The sequence below is a fragment of the Trachurus trachurus genome (assembly GCF_905171665.1).
Source record: "Trachurus trachurus genome assembly, chromosome: 7".
NCBI classification, from domain to species: Eukaryota; Metazoa; Chordata; class Actinopteri; order Carangiformes; family Carangidae; genus Trachurus; species Trachurus trachurus.
The window spans coordinates 2,157,539-2,170,204 of NC_139901.1; the positions used below are offsets into that span (position 1 = coordinate 2,157,539).

A 12,666-nucleotide genomic window follows, 5' to 3' on the forward strand; every position below is an offset into this window, starting at 1 on the left:
ACAGAAGGACCGGTGAGAGATGACATCACCGCTGCGGGACGATTCTATTGGCTGACAGTGAGACGTCTTCTCAGACTCAGAGGTGAAACAGTGCAGGTGAAAATAGACCAAGAGTCCGTCTCCGTCTGCTGACTCAGCACTTCCTCTGCGCTGACTCCATGACTGACTCAGCACAAGTGTCTGTGTGTGTGTGTGTGTGTGTGTGTGTGTGTGTGTGTGTGTGTGTGTGTGTGTGTGTGTGTGTGTGTGTGTGTGTGTGTGTGTGTGTGTGTCTAATTGCATATTAATAAAGAATGACATGCAGTTTTGTGTGCATGTGTATTAGAGAGACAGTCCTTTAGATTCAATTACAACACACAAACAATACACACACACCTGACCTGGTTTCAACCTGGTTCCAATTAAGTCCACAACACACAAGGTCAAACACTTGCACGCACACACACACACACACTCTCATATATATAGATATGATCAATATTCCATAATAAGCAGCAGTGATGGATTTACAGTCACAGGAGAACTGGAGACAAGAGGAGGAGGAGGAAATCCCATTACCTCCAGATCTATGGCTGCACCAACACACACACACACACACACACACACACACGGAAAAAGTGATGTATGATAATCTGCAGCAGGAAAATGAAGCTTAGTGTGGAAAGAAAAGGTTCCAGTTAGACCCTCACACCAGGAACCAGCTCAGTGTGACGTGATCCTCTGATTCATCCGTTAATTGATCGGTCGGAAAAAGATTTCAATCAGAAACTAATATCATGATTAATTGGTCGTTTCAGTCGTTTTTCTAGCCAAAGAAGGAGAAAGAGAAATACACATCGTCTTCTCCTTCACATCCTCCATGTTTTTTTTTTTAGATTCTGGTCATGTCACTGCTCCTGTGTTGAATAAAAACCAAGACTTGGATGGGGTTTTTAAATCCAGGATTCAAGTCTGCAGTTAGATCCTGAACCATATCTCTGTGTCTGCTTATTGTCAGTAGAATTACACAATTAGTGCTGAACTAGTGATTTGCATTGCTGAGGCCTGGACCAGAGAAGAACCTGTTACTTTGGTTCTAGTCCACTTACAGAGTCTGATCCACCTTTCCTGAACACCGTGACAGATTTGTGACATATTCTCAGCTCCTACAACGTTTGGATCTGGATGATAAAAAAAATGTAATCTGACATATTCACAGTGTGATGTGAGACAATTTGTGTAGTTTGGGTCAGATTCAGATCAGAATTTGGAGTTTAGCGCTGTTTGCTAACAGTGAGTAACAGCAGCTTTTAGGGACATTCCCATTCAACACATGTGGCTATTACAAGTGGCTGTAAACCCAATGACTGTCCCAGCTGATCTGTGGTTCCCTCTGTAAACTAATGAGGCCGTCAGAGCTGTGACCTCTGACCTCTCTCCTCTGGTGTTCACTTCCTGTTGTGTCTGTGGGCCTGTCCCAATATGCACACTCGATCACACTTACACACTTGGCGTGTGCGTTCATGGGCTTAGTGTCAGTGCGCAAGTGTGTCCCATTTCTCTAACGACCGAAAGTGCAGCGCGCTTGATTTGCACTTTACCCACACTTAAGGTAAGACTGCATCCGAGCGGTATTTGGCCAAGTATAAATCCCACAATGCACCACGGTGAAGTCCGCCGTCACCGGCAGCCACAAGCCCGGTTAGGAAATGCGATTGAATTAATCTCAATAAAATGAAATTAACTTTCTATCTCATAATTATGACTTTTAATGTCATATTTTACATTCATCATGCTCTGTTCATGTTTTTATTTTTTCGATTATTTTTCTTGTTTGTTTTATTTACTTATGGAGTTGGGCTTATACATTTATGATCTAAATCTTGCACATAGAGACACTTTAGGAGCAGATGAGACTGTGATCCAGCAGCACTGTTTATTAAAGCTGTTGCTGTGCTGTGTGTGTGAGTGTGTCGTAGTTGTGCTAGTGTGCGCAACGGCACAGGCTGCACTTGTCAAGTATGTCCCGATTGCTTTTAAATCTCCCCCCACACGCTTGGCCACTTAATCCATGCTTGCACACTATATGTAAATATACGTTCCGCCGGCAAAAAGTCACCAAAGTGTGTGGTAACCAAGCGCACTGAGCCAAGTGTGGAGGAATGGGACAGGCCCACACTCGACCTTTAGCACACTAAGAGCTAACGCGCTGGCGGCTAGCAGGCGTGTTTAGCTAAAACGTGCTAACGCGCGATAAACCGAGCGGAGCCGAGGCTGATGGGAATCCTATTGATATTGGTCTCGCCAGCGGTTATTTATTATCATAGTTGGATCTGAATTTAACACAACTGTCAAAGGCCGTAAATTGACGGCATTTCATATGCAAGAGGTCAAAAGGTCAGCTTCACTGTGACATCATAATGTTCTGCCAAAACAATTGTGGTCATTATTCAAAGCTGTAACTCAGGAAAGAGAGACTGTGACCATGTTTCCTGTGCCGTGGCCATGAGGCGGGAAATCCGCTTTAGTCAATGAACTGATTAATCACCTAGTTTATGAAATATGAATAATCAGTGACTGTGACTCACTAGAGTTTTCAATGGTTCTAAAACTTTAAAAAAAAAAATGCAATTTACTTTATTGTAAGAGTAAAGCAGCAAATTCTCACATCTGAAAACTTGGAACCTTCATTTAAAAAATCAACCAACCAACTCAGCAATTTATCTTTGCTCTTTTTTTGTTTCTGTTTGATGTTGATTTGGTGACAAACCAAATGTAAGTGTTGACCAGATGATGGCGCTACAGGAAACACCAGGAACTTGACCGTGGTGTAGATGTAAAAATCAGGTTTTAAATGTTTGTTTCAAACCGTTCAGTGATTTGTGTTTAGTTCAACTCCTCTGTTTATCAGTGACTAACAGACTCCTGTAAATCCAGCTACTGAGAACTGGTACAGATCCAAACATCAGACCAACCACAGACTGTGATGTGGTCTGAGGAGGCTGAATGAGACTAAATCTAATGAGTCCCATATAGGGATTCATCATTTAGGCTGTTGCTTCTTTTTTTAAACAAAAATTGCCAAAAACTTCACAAGTTCCAGTTTCTCTGATGTAAATATTTGAAGTTTTCTCTGACAGTAAAACAACATCACTGTGTTTTAAACTGTTGCTCAAACAGAAAAAGACGTTAGAATGTATTCACTTGGGTTTCGGGGAATAATTAGTTTCTTGTTCCACTGTTCTCTGATCAGTCCACTGATTTAAAAAGAAAACACATGTCAGACGTATTAATGATGACAATAAGTGTTGGTCTCAGCCTGACAGCTCCTCCTGTGATAAAAAATAATACAACCTCACTCAAGTTTTTTTTTTGTTTATGTCTTAATACAGAAAAAAATTAAAACACTTGTGGGTCCTGGGTCCAACTTCAGGACCAGGAACCTGGAGCTGTCTAATGGAGGTCCATGCTCCAGCACTCATATTGTGACCACCTCATCACACAATGATGATGTCAGTGTGTTTCTGACTCTGAAGCTCTGTTACTCTGATTAATCATATTTGCAACACAAATTCACCAATTCTCTGAGATCTCACCCAATGCCGTGCTCAGTTCAAATCCAAAATTCTAAAACCTAAAAAAAAAATGTTGATTTCACTGCGAAAAGCAGCAAAGTTTCTCATCTGAGGCTGAAAACTGGTTAGTTTGAAGTATTTTTACTTGGAAAAGATGAAAAAGCAGATGGATTTTTTTTTAATTGCCCATGATCGTCAACAAACTGTTCCAGCTCTGATGACTGATGATGTTTCTACACATCCTCACCTCCAGCTGACAGGTGAAACCTCGTCATTAGACACTGAATGATTGGTTGATAATTCGATCAGGGAGCGATTGATCCGGTTCTGCAGACTGGATCTGATCTTACACAGATAAGAGCCTTTTGGGGGGGTTTTGGACTCCTGGACCAGGAGGATGTGGTCTTGGACTCGTGGAGTTGCAGGTTTTGAAATTTCACAGTCACGGACGAAGCTGTAAATGATGCTAAACTATTACAGAGCTGACGACAAACTGATGATTTCATTCATTCATTCATTCATTCATTCATTCAGCGACTGTTTATTTTAATCATGGGATTCTAAATGTTTCTTTTTCTCCCCTCGTTACGGACCATTTGCCGCTCTTATTCTGTAATCTCACCTTCATTTCCTGTTCGTCTCCTTTAATTTGTTCTGATTATTCTTCTCATATTCAATCTCCTCGGCGATGACTCTCTGCTGTATGATCTAGAACCTCCTGCTGCTCTTCGGCTCAGTGCACATGTTAAATAAAGTTTTGTATTTAATCTGAATTTGAACTGAAACTCAAGATCGTTTTCATTACTGGTGAATCGTCAATAAATCGTCTGGGTGAATCTTCACAGAACGGAAGCAGAAACTGAGATCAGATCAGAGAAACTGCAGCGAGGAGGTGTTTAACGTGAGACTGATCAATTTAAATCAATAATTGATCATCAAAACACAACTGCAGATTCATTTATTTCCCCTGGACACATGGTTTCCGATCCAGTCTCTGGACCTGAACCCACATCTGCTGCACTTTCCTCCTGTTGAGTACAGCCGATCATTACTGATCCGTTTGATTATTGATCAGTTAAACGTGATGCTGTTCTGGATTCACACTTAAACACTGAGACTCAGAACCAGGGCTGCACCGCCATTCACCTGATCCATAACATTATTGATCAGGTGAGCATCTGTTAGTGAGCACACACAGGTGAGATCTGCATCATTACTCACTCATCCATCATCACACAACCAATCATATCTGTTATTGATTAGCCTACACTGTGTGATTGTTGCTTTTTCTGCTGTGGACTGATCACTTATTATCTAACTGATCATACTACTGATTCTTCTGATTATCGATTACCCTATAGCATGTCACAACGCAGAAAACCGACCAATCAGATTCTTTAATGTTTATGGCTCTGATCAGATCAATCGTTTACACATTTGTCATTGTCATTTCTGATCGTTTTCATTGATTATCAGAGATGGGACGGGGGCCAATCGAGTCTGCGTGAAGCAGGAAGTCACATAGATCAACCGATGGGATTTCTGATTGATAACAACCTCCAGCTCGGTGTGAATGTAATTCATCCATCACAGTCCGATCAGCGCCTTTTGGCCGTCTTCGAAATCGATCAAAAAGCTGAACAGTTGGATTAGGATTCCCCGGGTTTCGATTCGGACGGATCGGTCGGTTCTGAGAGGATGGGGGCACATGGACGGAATCAGAAAAACACCGAGGCTGGGTTGTGGAGCGCGGATCCCGGGCAGCAGCCTGGGGGGGTCGGAGTCGGTTCGACGCTTTTTCTTTTTTCCGCCGGTTTCAGCTGCGATTTTAAAAAACGTTTTCTCCACTGCCTCCCCCTTTTGTTCTTCTTTAATGGATCGGCGTCTGGAGCCTCGCTACCTCCCAGACCCCCCCTCCCCACCTCCTCCTCCTCCTCCCCCACCACTCTCCCCCTCTTCCACCACCGCACACTGAAAAACACACATCCGCGGCCACAGACAGAACTGTCTCTACCGCACCGAACTGGAGCGTTCCGAGCCGGGAGGAGAGTGATCCGCAGCGCGCAGCGAGGCCGAGGCGAGCGTGAAAAACACTCCTACCTGGGAGGGAGAGGAGGGAGGGGGCTCCACACACAGCCCTGGCTCTGCCTCGCTCCCCACTCTGTGCGTGGGGGAAAACGGTGGAAAAACAGGGCTTGGGAAAAAAAAAAAAAAAAATCCACGAGGAAGGAGCAGCAGATGAGCGGTGATGCAGCGGGGGGAGACGAGGCGTTTTCCCCCAAAACATCCACACACACACACACACACACAGCCTACACCCCCCTTTCCCCGCTACCCCCAGACCTGCCTCCCGGACCTGGACCTTCACAACCCCCCACACCTCCAACACCGTAAACTCCCCCCCCCTATAATAATGATAATAATAATAATAAACCCCATCCGGACGTACCTGGACGGGCACGCGCAGAAAAGTCCAATCAGTAATTTAAAATCCACAGTCCCACGCGCTGCTGCTGCCTTTCTTCTGCTTCTTCTGCTTCTTCTTTCTGCTCTTCTCTGCGCGGGGCAGCCGGGCTCAGTGGGCAGCAGGACCAGTCCGCACGGGGGGGGGAGTTCATGCGTGGAGATAAAAAGTGAAAGAATAATCCAGGGCTGAGATGGGGGGGTCAGAGCGCGGAGCGGCGCGTCTCCTCGTTCACACACAGCCTGCCTCGGCTTGGCTCGGCTCGGTCTGCCCCTGCTCCGCCACAGCCAGCCCCCCCCTCACCCCCCCGCACACCCCTCCTCCTCCTCCGTCCCCCCGCCTCCCCATCTGGACTGTACCACTGTGCGCCCGGCTGGGAGGGGGGTGGAGAATCAGTTAAAGGGGGCGAATGAAACGACTTGAATATGAATAAATGCGTTTACTTAGGACTCAGTCTGTAGATCATGCTTATTATTGATATTTCAAAATGAATGACGTGATGTAATAGTGACAACTGTGCGTCTGTAGTGAGACAAGCAGCTGGACCACCCCCTCGACTGGGTCTCTGTTGGTCGAGTCCAACTCCTTAATCTGCTGTTTTTCCTCCTCCCAAAGCCAGATGTGGAGAGAGAGAGATGGGAAGAGAGGCATAGGCACACAGAGAGAGAGAGAGAGAGAGAGAGAGAGAGAGAGAGAGAGAGAGAGAGAGAGAGAGAGAGAGATATACAGCGCTGCGGTGGAGGTGTATAAATATATGTAGGCTATAGAGGGAAAGAGAGAGAGAGAGAGAGAAGTGAGGAGATGCATGAAAAATAAAGGGGGGTGTAGATGGAGGGGTGATCATATGGACGATGAGGGGGGGAAAGGGATGAAGAAAGAGAGAGTAAAGCAAGAGGGAGAACAAACAGAATCAGCTGAGAGAGAGAGAGAGAGAGAGAGAGAGAGAGAGAAGGGAGTCTGAGGATGAATCACATCTGTGATGTCCATTAGATGGTGAGTAATCTGTAAAAGTAAAATCAGCAAATATCAAACTTCACAATAAAGATGGAGAGGGAGAAACTGGACTTGTCAACACGTTTTGAAATCTAAACTTATTAGTGAAGATGACTTAACAACTGTAAGTTAAAATACAGATGTAATCATTCAAAGGGATAGTTCACCCAAAATTCAAATTTCACTCATTATCTACTCACCCTCATGTCGACTAAGGGCTGGGAGAATTTTCAGAGTCCTCCGTACTGGTCTTGTATTGAATCCCCAACATGAGAAATAGTTCCGCCGGTCAGTGCGCGTGATTTGCACTGACACAGGAAGAGCAGTGAACTGAGACACTGGGAGCTTCCGCTACAAACAAGCTTAAAACATAGACTTATTTCTTTTTTTTCGGAACAATTTCTCATGTCGGGGCTTCAATACAAGACGGACATTACAGACGAGCACTATGGAGGTATTTGGATGTTTTTTGGTGTGTCTTTTTGGACGAACAAAAGTGGTATCCATTCACAACCAATGTATGGACAAATACTGCTGCGCGGACCCCCCGTAACTCCGAGAAGGCACGGGGGACTCTTCGTTGACATGAGGGTGAGTAGATAATGAGTGAAATTTGAATTTTGGGTGAACTATCCCTTTAATTACAGTAAAGCACTCCAGTCAAAGCATCACAGCCTGAGGTCAAACCCCGGGAGAAGAGTCCTGCAACACAGTCTGATCACTGTGAGCTCCTCATGATGAACAGGTCTGACAGTGGTGGAGAGTAAACAGTATTGTGACTTACGTTACCTGAGTTTTACTACATGTATCTGAAGTTAGCAGCAACACTTTACATGTAAAACAATGCAACATATTGTAATAATTATAATTAAACAAAAATAGAACTGGAATAGAATGAGGTGATAGTTTCAACCATTTCTCGCTTACTGTATCACACCTACTAATTTTTCTCTGGGTAACAGCAGCAGCAGGTGGAACAGGAAATTAAGCTGTTAAACCCTGTTTTCATGAAGTTATTTAATTGAACTGCAGTGAAGAGGTCTTAAAGGAAAGATAATCTCTGGTTAGATCAGAGACTTAGATCAGCCTTGTCACACCGACAACTGAAGTGGTTTCTCTTCATCCTGAAGACTCCTCACTTCCTCCCTCCTCTCTGAGGTCTGTCATCAACAAGACAAGGTGAGGCAAGGAGGAGTAAGGATATGAGATCAGAAGGAGAGGGGAGGTGAGGAAACTAGGACGGAGATAAAGGAACAAGGAGGCAGATGAGGAAACAAGGAGAGGAGGTGAGAAAACAAGGAAATAAACAAAGAGTGAAGAGATGAGGAGAGGAGACAAGGATTGAAGAACTGAGGAAACAAGGGGAGAAATGAGGGAACAAGGAGAGAGGAAAGAAGGAGAGAGGACGTGGAACTCAGAATTTAGTCCTATGAGGAAGTTTTTACTGGATGGCCACGCCCCTGTACCCAGGCTTGATTGGTCAGCTGAGCTTTTCAGAAAGGAAACACAGGAAAGAAACAGCAAAGACACTGATGACTTGTTTATTTATGTTTATATTTACATTTAGCCGTACCACTGAATCATGAAAACTTTCTCTACATCTTCGTTTAATGACTCGTCTTCTCCTCTTACTGTCTGTTCCAGGTTCTTCTTGGCTCTGTCCAGTTCAAACAGCCGCCCTTACAGAAAAAACACATGAACTTCACATGTGATTCACATGTGAAACATTTTGCACATGGGAATCATGTTATTTGCACATGGGAAACATGTTCCACATGTGGTAACATGTTTTACACATGTGCTCTACATAGTAACACATGTGGTAACTGTGTTACCATGTTACACATGGGAACTGCCCATTGGTCCGACCTCCCATTGGTTCGATCTCCCGTTACTCCGACAAAATCAACTACAAGTCGGACCAATAGGAGGTCGAACCAATGGGAGGTCAAACTAATGGGTAGTCGGACTAATGGGAGGTCGGACCAGTGCCATGGACCCGTTACACATAAAATTGGGCCAAAATCATATGTTTCCCATGTGCAAATAACATGATTCCCGTGTGCAAAAATGTTCACATGTGAAGTTCAAAACCCAGTGTCAGTCACAGTGGGACTACAGCAGGGGATTTTTCAGTGTAATCCAGCTCCTCCATTAGAAAAGAGCCATGTCATGGTTCATTCAACACGTCCTCCACAGGTAAAAGACTCGACCCAGACGTGAGACAGAGACCCATAAACAGATCTGATCTGTGGCCCATCATCCTGCTGAAATGAAACAAAGGGAGCAGCAGTGAAGTAGCTGTTTGGAGTTGTGTAAACAGAGGAAAACTAATCCAGCTGTGAAATCTGTAAATAGTGAACGCGCAGCAGAGTGTGGGCCTGTGTCACCGGCCCGACTGCAGGCGTGCTGTGGTCTGACGGGGCAGCACGCTCAGTGTTTCCACAGCACACGGAGCAGCCGGAGCCTAAAATAACCCAGAGTCGGGGCTGGGTTCAGGTTCAGGTTTAGACTGGGGTTAGATCCTGCAGGACTCAGAGGGCTCACCCTGTAATCAGCTCCCAGTCTGACAGCTCTGGTTTGGACTCTCTCTCTCTCTCTTTCTGTCTCTGTTTCTCTCTCTGTAATTTTCTTAATTGAAGCCACTTGAGGGGTCTAGCCCTCTCCTCTGTTCATCTTTAATTTTTATTTTTTCCACTTCTTTCATCCCGTCTCCCTTTCTTTCCTTTTACTTCTCCTCTCCTCTCCTCTCCTCTGAGTAAGAGTAAGTGGTGGTAAGTTTGAAGAAAGAAGTTGGTAAGAAAGGTAGAGACCGGGGATGGTTGTCATAGCATCACTTCAGCCAATAAGGGATCACATTAGAGTTATGTGATCAGTATCATGTGTACCCACTCCCTCTCTGACATCACATGTGAATTTGCATGGCTCTATGAAGAGTAGGTTTTACAGCCGAAAAAAAACTAATCTATTGGACCAAGTCTTAATTTTGATTACTACTGATACTGTTGAAGTTTGAATTATTGTATAAGATGAAAGAGCAGACAGGTTCTTAGGTAACATATGAGTAATTTCATCAATTTTCAATTCAAGCCACTGGTACAGCTGGTCAAACAATGGCTGACAGGGGTGGGGATGGTTGTAACACCTTTTACCTTTGTTGTTTTATCAAGTGTCACCATCTTTCCTGGAATTATACATAGACTATGAGCTGCTTCCAACCTCCTGCTGCAGGTTTCCATTCATACATGTTCACCTTTCACTGGTATTATCAGAACAACACTAACCCTAACCCTTCTTTAAGACAGCTTTCTAATGTTAGGATCCACACCACTGTCACTGTTCTTCATCAGTCATTGATGAGTCATACTGAACCATAGGAAGATGCTTTACTGTTGGAACATGCACAATAAACTTACATAGATGCATGTTTTTTTGGTTTGGTCTTAAGTTTTTAGTTTTCAATCTCACTTTTACAATTTACCCCAGGTTGTAACAGTGGCACTCTTTGCATTTGACATCAAATAATGAATTCTGTGATAAAGTTTGAAAAGTTTAAGGTACTGCTGGAAAAATGAGGGGACAAAAGTTATAGGAGCTGAGACATAAGGTGTTTCAACCATCCCTCCACCTGAAACCCTGCCAGTACACAGCTATAGAGTTAACTTCAGCACAACTGCTAACACTGCGCCAGCCCCTGTTAAATGTTAACTAGCTATCTGTTCTGATCTGTTTGATTCTGGTCCAGTCAGACTCTCATCTGAGTCTGACTGAGTGGCTGACCATCACCATGCTCTCTCTCTGTCACCTGATAGAGCAGGTTGTGGGCGGGGCCACAAGTCCTGACCTAGATTTCTCAATCAGGAAGTAAAAACAGATGAGCTTCAAACAAAGGTTTAATTTTTTTTTTCTTTCTGACTTTTTATGTGGAAAACCACGTTAACCCAAATATTACTCACAGCAGAGTTTAAAACATGTCTGGGGCAACAAAAAACCACATGCTCTTAATAAAGTAAAGGAATCATGTATCACAAGTCTGATGATGTATAATCCTGAATTAGAAGAGAGACGTCGCATCTGCATATTAACATACAATCACAGCCATCCATGAGTCAGTGAACAACATTGAGGTAGATGTGCAACATACATTTGACAGTGCAATCTAAAAAAATTGTTAACATTCATTTAAATATTCCATTTTATTGTATTTCTCTCACATATAGTATATATATATACTATAGTAAAAGCAGATCTATATTTACTTGGCTCCTCTTTATCTTCCTCATATTCTCTATTCTTGGAGTAACTGTAATGTAACATAATCTCCCGTGGTAATCAATAAAGTGTTCTGAGTGTTCAGATTCTGATTCTACAACTATCATCGAGTGGAGGTCAAATAGAAACTGTAACTCCACTGATCAATTTATAATCTCTCACTGTGACACCACCAGCACTCCTGTTTTTTACTCTCTATGTTTTTGCCTCTAAAAAACATTCTGTCCCCCTCCCCCTCTCTCTCATGCCTCACCCCCTCTCTCTCGCCCTCTTCAGTGTAAATTGATGCCGATCACCCGTTAATCTTTTTAAGTCGGCGTGAAACAGCCAGCAGCATGCATGACAATGGACCTGTGTGTGTGTGTGTCTGTGTGTGCGTGTGTGTGTGTGTGTGTTTGTGTGTGCGTGTGTGTGTGTGAATGACAATGGGCCTGTGTTTACTTGTGTGTGCCTCTGTGGTTGCAGGCAGGATCCCACTGCATGCTTCCTTCTTTACATCCCTGCTACTATTACAAAACACATCTGGACCCTATGTGTGTGTGTGTGTGTGTGTGTGTGTGTGTGTGTGTGTGTGTGTGTGTGTGTGTGTGTGTGTGTGTGTGTGTGTGTGTGTGTGTGTGTGTGTGTGTGTGTGCAGCTGTTGGTTAAATCTTGAGTGAAGTTTATAAGGTCTAAGCCACAGAGCAGAACAAATTTTCAGTGTCTCTGTCTTTATTTATTTTTACTTCTCTGAGGTTTGTCTGATATCCAACACATCTGGTGTGTGCGTGTGTGTGTGTGCGTGTGTGCGTGTGTGCGTATTTTATTATCCAGAACAAGCTGAAAGCCCAGCTGATCACCACTACTGATCACATTTATCAAGTTTCTTTTTCTTCTTCAATGGAACACCTGTTTTCTTCAAGCCAAACACTATAAATATCAGTTAAAACATTCACAAACACAACAGACCTAAGCTAGCTGATGATACTTATGGTAACAAAAGTCATGTTGTGGTGCAGCTAGACCCAAATGCAGACACAGATGTAGAAGACAGGTATGAAAATGACTAACGAAGATTTATCAGACTCATGGGGTGCACAAAATTACATGCAGGCAGGAACATAGGCAACACAGAGAAACAACGCAGGAACACCAAACACAGAAGAACCAACAAAGGGTGATGGGAAAACACTGAGGTTAAACACATGTGAGAGAAACAAGACACAGGTGGGGTAATCCAACACAGGTGAGACACATGGGAGAATTTTGTCTGTAGCCTATTATAGCTATTAGCCTACATTACGGTAACTATTTGCATAATGTTAGTAGCCTATAGTGTTACTTTCATAGAAAAGTACATGATCAAAATTAGTCGTAATTTTTATGTAGTATCATAATTGCATT

General features: G+C 43.6%; 1 protein-coding gene across 1 annotated transcript in view; it reads right to left on the minus strand.

The window, feature by feature from the left end:
* The window catches only part of plxna3 (plexin A3), a 168,128-nt gene extending 161,861 nt beyond the window's left edge, over nucleotides 1-6,267 (minus strand). The window contains exon 1 of the mRNA XM_083975993.1: nucleotides 6,004-6,267. The gene's annotated coding sequence lies outside the window, so the exon portion shown is untranslated. The remainder of the gene's footprint in view (nucleotides 1-6,003) is intronic.
* Between the last annotated feature and the right edge of the window lie 6,399 nt (nucleotides 6,268-12,666).